The following is a 14936-nucleotide window of genomic DNA, read 5'->3' as shown; positions in this document are numbered from 1 at the left end:
GAATGTCCTGGAGCCGCTCTGAGACATTCTTGACCCTAGCACCAGGGAGGCAACATACCATCCTGTAGTCTCGTTTGTGGCCACAGAAACGCCTATCTATTCCCCTTACAATTGAATCCCCATTTAATTTACCCATTTAAAAATATACTGCTTTTCTATTCTTCCTACAAAAGTGGATGAGTTTGCATTTTCCCACATTATACTCCATCTGCAAAGTCTTTGCCCACTCACCTAACCTATCTAAATCCTTTGTAGACCTTTTATATCATCCTCACAATTTAATTTCCTTCCTGTCTTTGTGTCATCAGCAAATTTAGCAACCATACATTTGGTCCCTTTATCCTAGTGATTTACATAGATTGCAAACAATTGAGGCCCCAGCACTGATCCCTATAGCACTCCACAGCTTTCCAACTTGAATTGACCCAATTATCCCTACTCATTGCTCTCGGTCAGCCAAACAATCCTCTATCCATGATGATATGTCACCCCTACACCATGAGCTCTTATTTTACAGTGTCCAGTGGCTTACCACAGGGATCTGTGCTGGGTCCCCTATTATTTGTCATTGATATAAACGACATAGATGACTATGTGGGGGGTAGGATTAGTAAGTTTGCAGATGACACAAAGATTGGCCAGGTGGTTCACAGTGAGGTTGAGTGTCTTGGGCTACAGGAAGATATAGACGGGATGGTCAAATGGGCAAATAAGTGGCAGATGGAATTTAACCCTGAAAAGTGTGAGGTGATACACTTTGGAAGGAGTATTTTGACAAGGAAGTATTCAATGAACGGCATGACACTGGGAAGTTCTGAGGAACAAAGGGACCTTGGCGTGTATGTCCATAGATCTCTGAGGGTGGAGGGTCATGTTAGTGGGGTGGTGAAAAAGGCATATGGGGCACTTGCCTTTCTCAATCGAGGCATAGATTACAAAAGTATGGAGATCATGTTGGAGTTGTATAGAACGTTGGTGAGGCCACAGTTGGAGTAGTGTGTGCAGTTCTGGTCGCCACATTATAGGAAGGATGTATTAGCACTGGAGGGGATGCAGAGGAGATTCACCAGGATCTTGCCTGGGATGAACATTTAAGTTATGAAGAGAGGTTGGATAGACTGGGTTATTTACGTTGGAGCGGAGAAGACTGAGGGGCGACCTGATCGAGGTGTACAAGATTATGAGGGGCATGGACAGGGTGGATAGGGAGCAGCTGTTCCCCTTAGTTGAAGGGTCAGTCACAAGGGGGCATAAGTTCAAAGTGAGGGGCAGGAGGTTTAGGGGGGATGTGAGGAAAAACTTTTTTACCCAGAGGGTGGTGACGGTCTGGAATGCACTGCCTGGGAGGGTGGTGGAGGCGGGTTGCCTCACATCCTTTAAAAAGTACCTGGATGAGCACTTGGCATGTCATAACATTCAAGGTTATGGACCAAGCGCTGGTAAATGGGATTAGGTAGGTAGGTCAGTGCAGATTCGATGGGCCGAAGGGCCTCTTCTGCACCGTGTGATTCTGTGATTTTGTGTAGTAACCTTTGATGTGGCATCTTATCAAATGCCTTTTGGAAATCCAAGTACGTCACATCTACAAGATCTCCTTTATCTATGTTAGTTGTTACTTCCTCAGAGAACTCTAATAAATTAGTCAAATATGATTTCCCCTTCACAAAACCGTATTGGCTCTGCCTAATTGCATTAAGATTTTCTAAGTGTCCTGCCTTTTTAATTGTTTCATGTCCCTCCCTTTCACCTCTTGCTTGACAAGTATTTTTGGGATGTTGTTTGTGTCTTCTGAACTAAAGACAGACTCAAAGGCCTGAATATTTGCTTCCAAATCGAGAGCACAGAGTTGGGAAAATTCCTGGCCCTGCAAACCTGACTCGGGAGAAAGTGCCCCGGATGGGGTGAGACGAGTGTTAATGGGAGTCAGGCCCGCTGCCCTAGAGAAGAGTTTGGTGGGAGCCGCAGGGGCTGCTGGGTGTGGATGTGGGCTGTGGAAAAGGCCTACCTTGATGCTCCAGGACTTTGTCACAGCTGTTAAAAAAACAACCAGATAAAACACCCCTCCAGTCCTCATCCCTCACAGTCCCTCGCCCCCCAACACTCCCCATGACCCATCAATGCCACTTTATTTCTCCTACCCACCCCCCTTGGCCCCCATGCCCTCCATGCCAACTTATGCCCCTCTACCCACCCACCCCCAAGGCACTTTAAAGCCTCTATATGAATCTATGCCCCTCTACCTACACCAAATGGCCCTTTATACCCCCTTAGCCAACAGTTTCAACTCATGCCAGCCAATGACCCCCATTCACCACCCTCCATGCCAACTCACCCAGTATCCTCCATGGGCAGACCTCAGGACCCATGCTGAGATGAAATAAAATAAAGGTCTAAGTGTCGATTGTTGGCTTTATTTTTTATTTAAAAAAACTCTCATTCCTAAAAACCCATTCACTACATTTATATTCATTTAACCACAATATTCCTGATAAAACAAACATTTCAGACAAGTGCTTAATCTTTTATGAAAACAAGTATTTGTATCCATAGCCCCAGATCAGACTATATGGGGAGAATTTTCTGGTCGGCGAGCGGGGGTGGGGCCGGCTCGCCGACACGTAAAATGACGTATAGTGACATCGGGCTCACATGAGCTGGGACCTATTTTTAATTCAAAAATAAAGTTTTTATTTAATGTTTATTTGCTTTAGGAAACCTCATCCCACTCGTGGATGAGGTTTCCTAAAAAATGTAAAGGCTGCTTGGCCTTTTCGCCTGCCTGCCTATAAATTTGAATTTAATTAGATTGTTAATGGTCTTAATAAGTCTTTAAATTATTGGCGGGTGCACAGCCAACTCCGCCGAGCATTTGCCGAATGAAATATAGCGAGACTGCGCGATGACGTTGGGACGCACGCCTGACATCATTCCACGTCATTTTACGGTCAGGCACGTCAGGGGCGCGCCCGCACGCCGAGCATAATATTCTGCCCATGGGCTCCGACACCATTTTGGCTAAGCCAGAGACCATCTCAGTCTTTACAAAAATGTAAACCATTATATCTGTTCAACGCTTCCACTTTATTTCCCATTATTAATTCCGTAGGCTCACTCTCTTAGAGGATCAACACTCACTTTAGTTACTCTTTTCCTTTTTAAATATGTAGAAACTCTTACTATATGTTCTTATATTTCTAGCTAGCTTTCTCTCATAATCTAATTTCTCCCTCATTATTACTTTTTTAGTCATGCTTGCTGGTTTTTCAATTCTCTCCAATCTTCTGAATTACCACTAATCTTTGCAGAACTTTATGCTTTTTCTTTCAATTTAACACTTGCTGCAACGAAAGTTCTTCTTCACATCCCCCTTGCATCTCTTGCCCAAATCCTTAAACCTGTATCCTCCAGTCCTTGTACCATTTCATCTAATGGGAACAGCAGTGCTTTATATCTAAACCTGTCATAATGTTGTAAATCTATCAAATCTCCCTTCAACCTGCTTTACTCCAAGGAAAACAACTCCAACTTCTTCAACCTAATCTTTTAGCTAAAATCCCCCATCCCTGGAACCATCCTAGTAAATCTCCTCTGCAGCCTCTCAAGGACCTTTACATCTTTCCTAAGGTATGGCGACCAGAACTGGATGCAATACCCTAGGTTGTGGCCTAACCAGAGCTTATAAAGGTTTAGCAAACTTCCTAACTTTGGTATCCAATACCTCTATTTATAAAGCCCAAGATCCTATATGCTTTACTATTTAATATCTCAATATGTCCAGCCACCTTCAAAGATCTATGCACATGAACCCATGGTCCCTCTGACCCTGAACACTTTTTAGAAAGGGCCATTAAGTCCATATTACTCTCCTTACCCCTTTTGTCAAAATGCATCTCCTCACACTTCCCTATATTAAATGCCATATATCAAAAAAGCATTGTCTTCGGAACTTGGGAAACATTGTCTATCAAACAACCATTTATCACTACTCACTATTTTCTGTTCTTAAGCCAGTTTTTTACGCAAGCTGGCACTGAGGTTCCCATTCCATGAGTCTCAATTTTTTTAACTCGCCTTCTGTCAAACATTTTCCTAAGATCCATATAAGCAATATCTATTGCATCCTCTTTATCAACCTTTTCTGTTATTTCATCAAAAACTTTAATTAGATGAGTCACTCACGATCTACTTTTTACAAATCCATGCTGGCTATCCCACTGTTACCCACTGTTAAACTGATCTACCTGTAGTTACTATGAATGTTCTTACATCCTTTCTTGAATAAAGGTGTCATATTTGCCACTCTCCAATCCTCTGGCAACTCCATTACACCTGATTAGATGATTGGAAGATTATGGCAAGCCATTTCGCTAACTTCACCTCCAATTCTTTTAGCAACCTGGGATGGAAGCCATCCAGACCAGATGGCTTAACCCACTCTAAACTTAGCCAATCTTTCCATTACATTCTGCCTTTCAGTTTTCATCCCATCCATTACGTCTATCATCTCTGCTTCTACCGATAGTTTGTTGGCATCATCTTCCTTCAGTAAACATCGATACAAAGTATTCATTAAGTGTTGCAGGTTTGCCCTGCACCTCTTTGTCCCTAATCAGACCCACCTACTACCCCCACATATTATTTACACGTAGGTAAAATATTTTAGCATTCCCTTTTATGTTGACCAGAACTGTTCTATTCTCATAATCCCTCTTTGCCAGTCTTATTTTTCTCTTCAATTCCCATCTCAACCTATTGTATTTGGTTTGTTTTTCACTTGAAGACTTCCCCTGACATGCATCTTACACCCTCCTTTTCTGTTTCATCATAATCTCTATCTCCTCGTCATCCAAAGAGCCCATTCTTTGGTTCCTCCACCTTTCACTCCTGTTGGAATCTACCTAGCCTTTACCTGAAACATCTCCTCCTTAAAAACCACTCATTATTCCATTACACATTTTCCTATCCATCTCCAGTTGCATTTTTCCTTGGTGAGTTCCCTTTTCATCCCACTGAAGTTGGGCCTCTTCCAATTTTGAAGTTCTTCTTTAGGTTGGTCCTTGCTCTTCTCCATTACTAATCTGAACCTTTTGATATAATGATCACTCTTACCCAAATGTTCCCTCACAGTCACTTGGTCCACTTGGCCCAACTCATTTCCCAACACCAGATCCAGCAATGCCCCCTTCTGAGTTGGATGAGAACATATTGGTCAAGAAGTTCTCCTGAACACATATAGAAATGCTTCCCCCTCCTTTTCCTTCAACAGTATCCCAATTGATATTTGGGTAACTATAGTCCCAAACTATCACCACTCTAAGGTTTTTGCAGATACCCATGATTTCCCTGCTCCTCTGCTTCTCTCCCACTATTTTGCAGCCCATAGAATACCCCCGAGAGTCAGATCATACTTTTCCTGCTTCTCAACTCAAACCAAATGGATTAATAAAGAGGGAGGAAATAAACTTTCAGGGTAAGATGGCAAGTAATATAAAAATGGACAGTAAGAGCTTCTTTAATTATATAAAAATGAAGAGAGAGGCCAAAGTGAACATAGGTCTCTTAGAGAATGAGGCTGGGGAAATAATGGGGAACCAGGAAATGGCAGAGGAGTTAAATGAATACTTTGTATCAGCCTTCACAGTAGAAGACATTAATAGCATTCCAAAAATACTAAACAATCAAGGGGCAACAGTGGGGGAGGAAATAAATACAATAACTATCATTAGAGAAAAAGTACTAGGGAAACTAATGGGGCTAAAGGCCATTAAGTCCCCTGATCCTGATGGGCTGCATCCTAGGATATTAAAGGAAGTAGCTGCAGAGATAATGGATGCACAGTAATCTTCCAAGAGTCCTTAGATTCTGGAGAAGTCCCAGAGGATTGGAAAACTACCAATGTAACACCCTTATTCAAAAAGGGAGGGAGACAAAAAACAGGTAACTATAAGCGAGTTAGCTTAACATCCATCATTTGGAAAATGTTAGGGTCTATTATAAAGGATGTAATAGCAGAGCATTTAGAAATGCACAATCTAATCAAGCAGAGTCAGCATGGCTTCATGAAGGGGACATCATGCCTGACAAATTTATTAGAATTCTTTGAGGAGACAACAAGCAGGATAGATAAACAGGAACCAGTAGATGTAATATATTTGGATTTCCAAAAGGTTTTCGATAAGGTACCACACATAAGGCTACTTAATAAGATAAGAGACCATGGTATTGGGGGTAGTATATTAGCATGGATAGAGGACTGCCTAACTAATAGAAGACAGAGAGTTGGGATGAGGGGGACTAGTGGATTGCCACAGGGATCAGTGTTGGGGCCACAATTATTTACAATATATATTAATGACTTGGATGTGGGAAATGAATGTACGATCGCCAAGTTTGTGGATGACATAAAAATAGGTGGGAAGGCAAGTGGCGAGGATGACGCAAAGAGTCTACAGAGCGATATATACAGGTTAAGTGAGTGGGCAAAAACTTGGCAGATGAAATATAATGTGGGGAAATGTGAGGTTATGCACTTTGGCAGGATGAACAGAGGAGCTGGATGTCATTTAAATGGAGAAAGACTGAAGAAATCTGCAGCACAGAGGGAATTGGGGGTCCTCGTGCATGAATCACAAAAAGCTAGAATACAAGTTCAACAGGTAATGGGGAAGGCAAGTGGAATGTTGGCCTTTATTTCAAAGGGAATGGAGTATAAAAATAGGGATGTCTTGCTAAAACTATACAAAGCACTAGTTAGACCTAGAATACTGTGAAAAATTTTGGTCGCCTCATCTAAGGAAAGATATACTGGCATTGGAGGCAGTTGAGAGAAGGTTCACTAGGTTGATCCCGGGTATGAAGGGATTTTCTTATGAGGAGAGGTTGAGTAGGTTGGTCCTGAACTCATTGGAGTTTAGAAGAATGAGAGGCACTCTTATTGAAACATATAGAGTAGAAATTTTTGCTCAGTGGGCGGGTGTGTGCCCGACCCGCTTGAGTGTGAAATGATGCGTATTGGTGTTGACTGAGCATGCCGACATCAACGCGCAGTCACGCGATAGTTCGGTTGACAGGCGCGAGCCAGAGCTGGCAGTGCACCCACCGACAATTAAAAGGCCTGTTAAGGTCATTAAGTTATCAATTAACATAAACTTTGTGCTGCCCATCCAGCCTAATGGCTGGCAGGCTGGCGAAAAGACCAAGTGGCCTTTGCATTTTTTTTGGAAACCTCATCCACGGGCAAGATGAGGTTTCCAAAAGCAAATAAAAATAAAATAAAAACTTTAACTTTTCATTAATAACATGTCCCTGCTGATGTGACAGAGTCACACGAGGGGACATGTTTTATTACATTTTTACTTTCATTATTTAAAAAAAAAATCTCTTCATCTCCCTGAGGCAGCTGCATGCCTCAGGGGGATTATGTAGCACGCATGCGCGAAGTTTGCACTCAGCTGGCTCGCACTCCACCCCTCCTCACCCCACACAGGCACCGCTTAGTGCTGCCGCTTGTGTTTCACACTGGGCAGGCTTTAATTGGCCCACCAGTGTGAAATCACAGTGCGGTGGCAATCACGGGCAGCGGTCAGCTTCCTGACCACCCCTGCCTGCCCCCGCCGAGCCCGCCCGCCAATTGAAATATTCTGCCCATAAGAGTCTTCGGGGGCTTAACAGAGTAGATGCCGAGAGGTTGCTTGTGGGAGAGTCTAGGACCAGAGCGCATAATCTCAGAGTAAGGGGTCACCTATTTAAGACAGAGATGAGGAGGAATTTGTTCTCTCCGAGGGTAGTTAATGTGTGGAATTGTTTACCACAGAGGGCTGGAAAGGCTGAGTCATTAAGTATATTCAAGACTGAGATAGACAGGTTTATAATCAGTAAGGGAATCAAAGGTTATGGAGAAAAGGCAGGAAAGTGGAGTTGAAGATTATCAGATCAGCCATGATCTCATTGAATGGTGGAGCAGATGCGCTGGGCTGAATGGCCTACTTCTGCTCCTACGTCTTATGGCCTTGGTCTATCCTTGCTCCCTCAAGGACATCCACTCTTTCCATTACTATAATGTCCTCCCTAATGAGTACCGCACCCCACCTCCCCTCTTTTCTTCCCCATCTTTTCTGAACACTCTGTATTTTTGAAATCTCACTATCTTTAGCCAAGTTTCCATTATTGCCACTATATCATATCCCACATAGCTATTTGTGTTTGTGATCTTATTCACCATACCTTTTGCATTTACATCCATGCATTCTAAACCTTGTCTTCCTCGTCATCCTTTGTGGCAATCTGAGGTGCAATACACCTTAAGAGAATGTGAGCTGATTGACCACGTGATTGTATTACCCAATTGCTGTGTAGCATGAGTTACAATGTTAATCAGTTGTTTAGAATAGGGTCTGGCTTGGGAAGCACACATTCTGTTAGTGCTCTGTTAATAAACAGCACGTGCTTCATCTTACATTGGTCTCTGCGTCTGCAGTATATTGTTTACCAACTCACTCACAGGTAGATAGGGATGCAACTGTGTGTGCTGAACATAGCAACCTGACAGAAAGAACATAACAACAGGCGATGAGGCAAAACATGACCAGTCGACGACACCAAAGAAAGCCGTGGAAATTAAACAGAGGTAAATCAGCCGCACCTTTCAAGGTGATTGTAAGTACAGCCTTAATCACAGTTGTCGAAGTTATCTCCTTCCAGTGTGCCATAGTTTGGCCGTATCGAACCGTTTGATCAAACCACTGGTCACATTAAATTGAACGCCTTGTGTTCTTCTTTTTGGCCAACAACATATCGGGGGAGGAGAAGAGGTGAGCGATCCTTTTATTGATGTGTGACAGTAAAACATACTGCTTAATTTGTAGTCTAAAGGCACCGAACGCCCCAGATTCCAAGAGCTTTGATGAGTTGGTAAATCTTGTGAAAAGCCACTTTCAGCCGAAACCCTCGGTTTTCAATTTAATTCGAGATGTCGTGCCCCTGGAAAGACAACCGCCTGCTATGTAGCAGCCTTAAAACAACTCACAGAGCACTGTGAGTTCGGGACGTTGATTAACAACATGTTAAGAGACCGATTAGTATGTGGAATTAATGAAGACGCCATTCAAAAAAGGTTGTTGTCAGAAATGAATTTAGACTTCAGCAAGGTGCTGGAGTTGGCGTTCATAATGGAAAGTGCAGTCAGGGATTCAAAAGCAATAAAGGGAGCACAAAATGGCGCCGTCCTTCACATCGGGAGGGAAGCACCGGTTAGAAATGGCGCAGAAGCACTAGGCTCTGCGGAAAGGCAGGAAACAGCCACCATTAACAGACCAGCAAAAGGCAATGGTTTAACGGAGAAAATCTACAATAATAATATCAGAAATGGAACCAGTCAGCCTGCAAGCGAACGACAATTTAAAAGAATCAAGTGTTTCTACCACCATTGTAATGGGCATATTATGCGATATTGTAAAGACAAGATAGGTCAAAATTTTAAGCAAAAAGGTAGAAATCGCAAAATCCACACAATAGAGGAACCAGAAGAAACAGAATCAGATATTTACTCACTAAACAACTTAAAAATGGGTAAAACAGAGCCAATCTACATGAGAGTGAAAGTCAACGGGAAACCCATCCGAATGGAGGTGGATACAGGGGCATCCACGACAGTTATAGGGGAACGTATGTTCAAGTATCTAAATGGAGGAGACCACTCATTAAATCTGGAAAATTCAGGTGCTAAATTAAAGACGTATACTGGTGAAGACAGACGAGTAAGAGATATATGCAAGGTTCCAGTACAGAATGGAAATCAGTCTGCTAATTAACCCCTGATAATGGTAGCAAGGATAGGTACAAATCTACTTGGTCGGAACTGGTTTAAGGAAATAAAGTTGGAGTGGACTGAGATTTTTCAACTCAGAGTAAAAGATCTGAAAGAATTATTACAGAAATATGCCTTTGTTTTCAAGGAAGAGCGTGGGAAGATTTAGGGGCTGCAAACTAAAATCCACGTGGATCCTGGGGCAACCCCCAGATTCTTGAAGGCGGGGCCAGTCCCCTATGCATTATGAGAAAAAGTTGATGTTGAATTAGACAGGCTGGAAAGGTTGGGGGTTTTACAACCTGTACACTTATCCGAATGGGCAGCACCCATAGTTCCAGTACTAAAGCCTGACCAGAGTGTGCGAATATACAGAGACTACAAGTTGACCGTTAACAAAGTAGCCAGATTAGACAGGCATCCTATACCGAAAATTGATGAATTGTACTCCAAGCTGGCAGGGGGAACCACATTTACGAAACTCGACATGAGCCACGCTTACCAGCAAGTCGAGCTAGAAAAGGCCTCTCGGGAATTTGTGACTATCAACACACTTAGGGGGTTATACTAATATACCAGGTTACTCTTCAGAAACTCATCGGCTTGTGCCATTTTCCAATGGACTATGGAAAATTTACTTCAAGGTCTGCCCCATGTGCTGTTTCACCTCGATGATGTCCTAGTAACAGGATTAACTGATAAAGAACACCCAGCTAACCTGGAAGAGATATTGAAGCGTTTCTCACAAGCTAGAGTATGTTTGAAAAGAGAAAAATGTACCTTCCAAGCAAAAGAAGTGGTTTACGTGGGTCATAGGGTCGACTCGCAAGGCTTTCACTCAGTAGAAGACAAGGTGAGAGCCATTTATGAAGTGCCAGCTGAGAAACGCCATAGAACTCAAGTCCTTCTTGGGAATGATTAACTATTATGGCTGTTTTCTCCCAATTTGTCAACAGTACTGGCTCCATTATACGGTTTGCTTAAGAAAAACCACAGCTGGACTTGGCAAGCCCCACAACAACAGGCTTTTATGACAGTAAAGCAGTTGCTACATTCATCGGCCCTGTTGGTGCATTTTGACCCAAAGAAAGAATTAATTTTGACCTGCAATGCATCCCCTTATGAAGTAGGGGCAGTACTCTCCCACTGGATGGCGAATAGCTCCGAGCAGCCCATTGGTTATGTCTCAAGAACACTCAGTGTTGCAGAACGAAGATACTCACAAATAGAGAAAGAAGGCTTATCCATTATATTTGGCGTTAAGAAGTTCCACCACTCATCCATGGTCACCACTTTACCATTGTATCCAATCACAAGCCACTACTAGGCTTGTTCGGTGAAGATAAGGCAATACCCTCAATTGCCTCTGCAAGCATCCAAAGATGGGCACTGATTCTAGCTGCTTACGAATATACTTTTATCCACCGGCTGGAAAGCCAGATTGCAAATGCCGGCACACTGAGCCGATTACCTCTAAAAGACAGCAATGTGAACGCCACAATTACTCAAGAACTTGTCTTGTTATTAAACTTTCTGGGTTCATCACTAGTACATGCCAAACAAATAAGAGAGTGGATAGACCGCAATCTAGTTTTGTCTCACGTAAGGGAACAAGTCTTACAGGGATGGTCTAACAAGCCAAAGTCTGATGAAATTAAGCCCTTTTTAATAGGTGATACGAGCTCACCTGTCAGGATGGCATCTTGCTGTGGGGAGCGAGAGTCATTGTGCCTCTGAGAGGAAGAAAGCCATTATTGACCGAATTGCATATTGCTCACCCCGGCATCTCTAGAATGAAAATGTTGGCGCGCAGCTACTTATGGTGGCCTACTTAGGGATGGATACAGAAATCGAAAACTTAGTCAAGAGCTACATACAATGCCAACAAGTACAGAAATTTCCCCCTTTTGCCCATTGCATCCCTGGGATTTGACAGGAAGGCCATGGGTCCACCTCCACATTGACTACGTGGGCAGAATGTTCTTCTTGATTACAGACGCCCGCTTGAAGTGGATGGATGTGTACGAGGTGAGATCGCCCACATCTGCCACCACCATAGACAGATTGCGTCAGAGTTTTGCGATACACGGGTTACCGGAAATAATAGTGTTTGATAATGGAATGGCATTCACCAGCGGGGAGTTCCAAAGATTTTCAAGTCTCAATGGCATAACACATGTTGAGACCTTGCTATACTACCCTGCATCCAATGGATTGGCTGAGAGGGCAGTCCAGACCTTTAAGTCTGGAATGAGAAAACGGGGTGGAGACTCTATTGCTTATCACATTTCCTACACAGCTATAGGACTACGCCACACACGACCACCGGTATTGCCCAGCAGAGTTATTGATGAAGAGACGTCTCAGGACATGTTTGAGCCTCATAAGGCTGAATTTAGGGGGGAGGTTAGAGAGAAGTCAGGAGGCCCAGAAAAATGGACATGATTAACACGATCTTGAAAGAAACTTCACTGTTGGAGACATAGTTTTTGCAAAGAACTTTGGAGATGGGCCCAAATGGCTATCAGGTGAAGTTAGTGCAGTGACAGGACCCCTTTCCTATCATATATCGGTCAAAGGTCAGGTAATTAGGAGACATGTAGATCACCTCAGGGAAAGGGAAACAGATCTACAATAAAGGATGCACCAAGCATTCCCACTGGAGTCCACACCACATGTGGAAGGAACTCCACTTGGTTTGGAAGTTCCTGTAGGACCCATTGAGCCTGAGACAGTCAAAGAAACAAACAGGTTTACAGGTTCCTACTGGAGAGCCTAGTGGACAGATGACTCCTGAGAGGGAGGCCTCGGATAAACCATCTGAAGTCGTAGAACTACGACTTTCGACACATTTGAAGAACCCTCCAGAGAGACTGAATTTGTAAATAGTTTATGTAAATAGTTGATATATTGTAAAGATTGTAAATTGTACCTTCGAGTAAAGGGGGAGGGATGTGGTAACCTGAGGTGCAATACACCTTTAAGAGAATGTGAGCAGATTGACCATGTGATTGTATTACCCAATTGCTGTGTAGTGCGAGCTACAATGTTAATCAGTAGTTTAGACTAGGGTCTCGTTTAAGAGTCCCACATTGTGTTAGTGCTCTGTTACTTGTGTTAATAAACAGCATGTGCTTCATCTTACATTGGTCTCTGTGTCTGCAGTATCTTGTTTACCAACTCACTCAGCAGTAGATAGACATGCAACTGTGCTCGCTGAGCAAAGCGACCCGACAGAAGGAACATAACATCCTTCTTTGTCTGCACCTATATAATATGGTAGTACTCCATTCTCTAGTTCTATCAAACACTCTCACTTAATGCACCTTTTCTCTACTTCTATATGCTGGTGCCCATCCCCCTGCCAATTTAGCTTAAACTCTCCCCAACCACGCTAGTGAAACTCCCTGTTAGGACATTGGTCCCAGTTCTGTTGAGATGCAGCCTGCACCTTTCTGAATAGGAGCCTCCTGCCCCAGAACTGACCCCAGTGGCTCAAGAATCTGAAGCTCTCCCTCTTGCACCATGCCTCAAGCCACGTATTGATCCTTTCTGTATTCCTATTTTCTATTCTTGCTAGTGCATGGCACTGGGAGCAATCCAGAGATTTCTACCTTTAAAATCCGACTTTTTAACTTCCTCCCTAGCTCCTGAAAATCTGATTGTAGGATTTCTCTCTATGTTACCAATGTTTGGCTCTCTTCTGACCCATTGCAGAATATTCTGCCCCCTCTCCATGATGTTCTTTACACAGGGAGGCAGCACACCATGACTCACAATGATGGTTACAGAAATATCTATCTTCTAATCCCATTATCTTCTCTGATTTAAAACTTGAGACCTCATCGTTAATTTGTATTTCAAATTCTTAGCCCCCATTATTGTTTTTGACTTCAAAATTTTGAGCGCTTTTCTTTTCCTTTTTGATATGTATGCAACTTTCATCTTGTTAACTGAACAGTAGATGGTCGCCTGATAGGAGTAAACATATTTTAGCAATTACACTCCTCTTGTATCACTTTGTTAATCTTTGACAGGAGATTGGAAATAAAACAGCTCATCAAATTTAAACTCATTTCGATCTCAGAACCTCTTAACTCCATTAAACTAATTCTTTGCAAGATTTGAATACTGCTTCCTTACCAGAGAATTCTGCAAGAATATCATTCAGATTTCATCTAAAAGCTTCTCTAGCCTCTATCTTCTAAACTTGTACGTTCCTAACCTTACTTGAGTCTCTCAGACTGTTTTATCAATAATACTATAATATTACTTCCCCTTAAATGTATTTTGTCCTTCCTTCCAAACTCACTATTCTACGCAAAATTTCTTCTTCCTTTATCTTCCTTGTGTTGAATTCAAGACTAAGTGCACCACCCCTTCTCTAAACTATTGTTTCCCATGGTTTGAACAGAGTTGACCTCCTTTGTCATCTCAATCTACCCTTTCTCTTACAATCTATAAGAGTTAGTTTTCTTTCTTACTCTTGGTTCTATGCATTATTAACAACATTCTGGGGGCTATCATTGACCAGAAACTGAACTGGACTAGCTATATAAATACTGTAGCTGCAAGACCAGGTCAGAAGCTGGGAATTCTGTGGTGTGTAACTCACCTCCTGTCTCTCCAAAGACTGTCCACCATCTACAAGGCACAAGTCCGGAGTGTGATGAAGAACTCTCCATTTGCCTGGTTGAGTACAGCTGCAACAACGCTCAAGCTCAACACCATCCAAGACAAAGCAGCCCATTTACTTGGCATCCCATCTACCATCTTAAACATTCACTCCCTTCATCACTGACACACAGTGGCAGCAATGTATACCATATATATAAGATGCACTGTGGCAACTCACCAAGACTCATTTGTAGCAACTTCCAAACCTGCGATCTCTACCACCACCTGGACAAAGGCAGTAGACAAATGGGAACACCATCACCTGCAATTTCACCTCCAAGCCACACACAATCCTGACTTGGAACTGTATTGCTGTTCCTTCACTGTTACTGGATCAAAATCCAAGAACACCCTTCCTAACCACACTGAAAGACTTCAGCAATCAAGAAGGCAGTTCACCACCTTTAGAGATAGACAACAAAAGCCAACATCCCATGAAAGAATTAAAAAAACT

At 42.8% G+C, this 14936-nt stretch overlaps 1 protein-coding gene across 2 annotated transcripts in view; it reads left to right on the top strand.

Annotated features, from left to right (window-relative positions):
• The window catches only part of LOC144686460 (collagen alpha-3(VI) chain-like), a 78334-nt gene that overhangs the window by 25737 nt on the left and 37661 nt on the right, over positions 1-14936 (top strand). The window lies entirely within an intron of this gene.

This window comes from Cetorhinus maximus, chromosome 11 (assembly GCF_964194155.1).
Source record: "Cetorhinus maximus chromosome 11, sCetMax3.hap1.1, whole genome shotgun sequence".
Classification (NCBI taxonomy): domain Eukaryota; kingdom Metazoa; phylum Chordata; class Chondrichthyes; order Lamniformes; family Cetorhinidae; genus Cetorhinus; species Cetorhinus maximus.
This window is presented reverse-complemented; position numbering and strand designations above follow the sequence as displayed.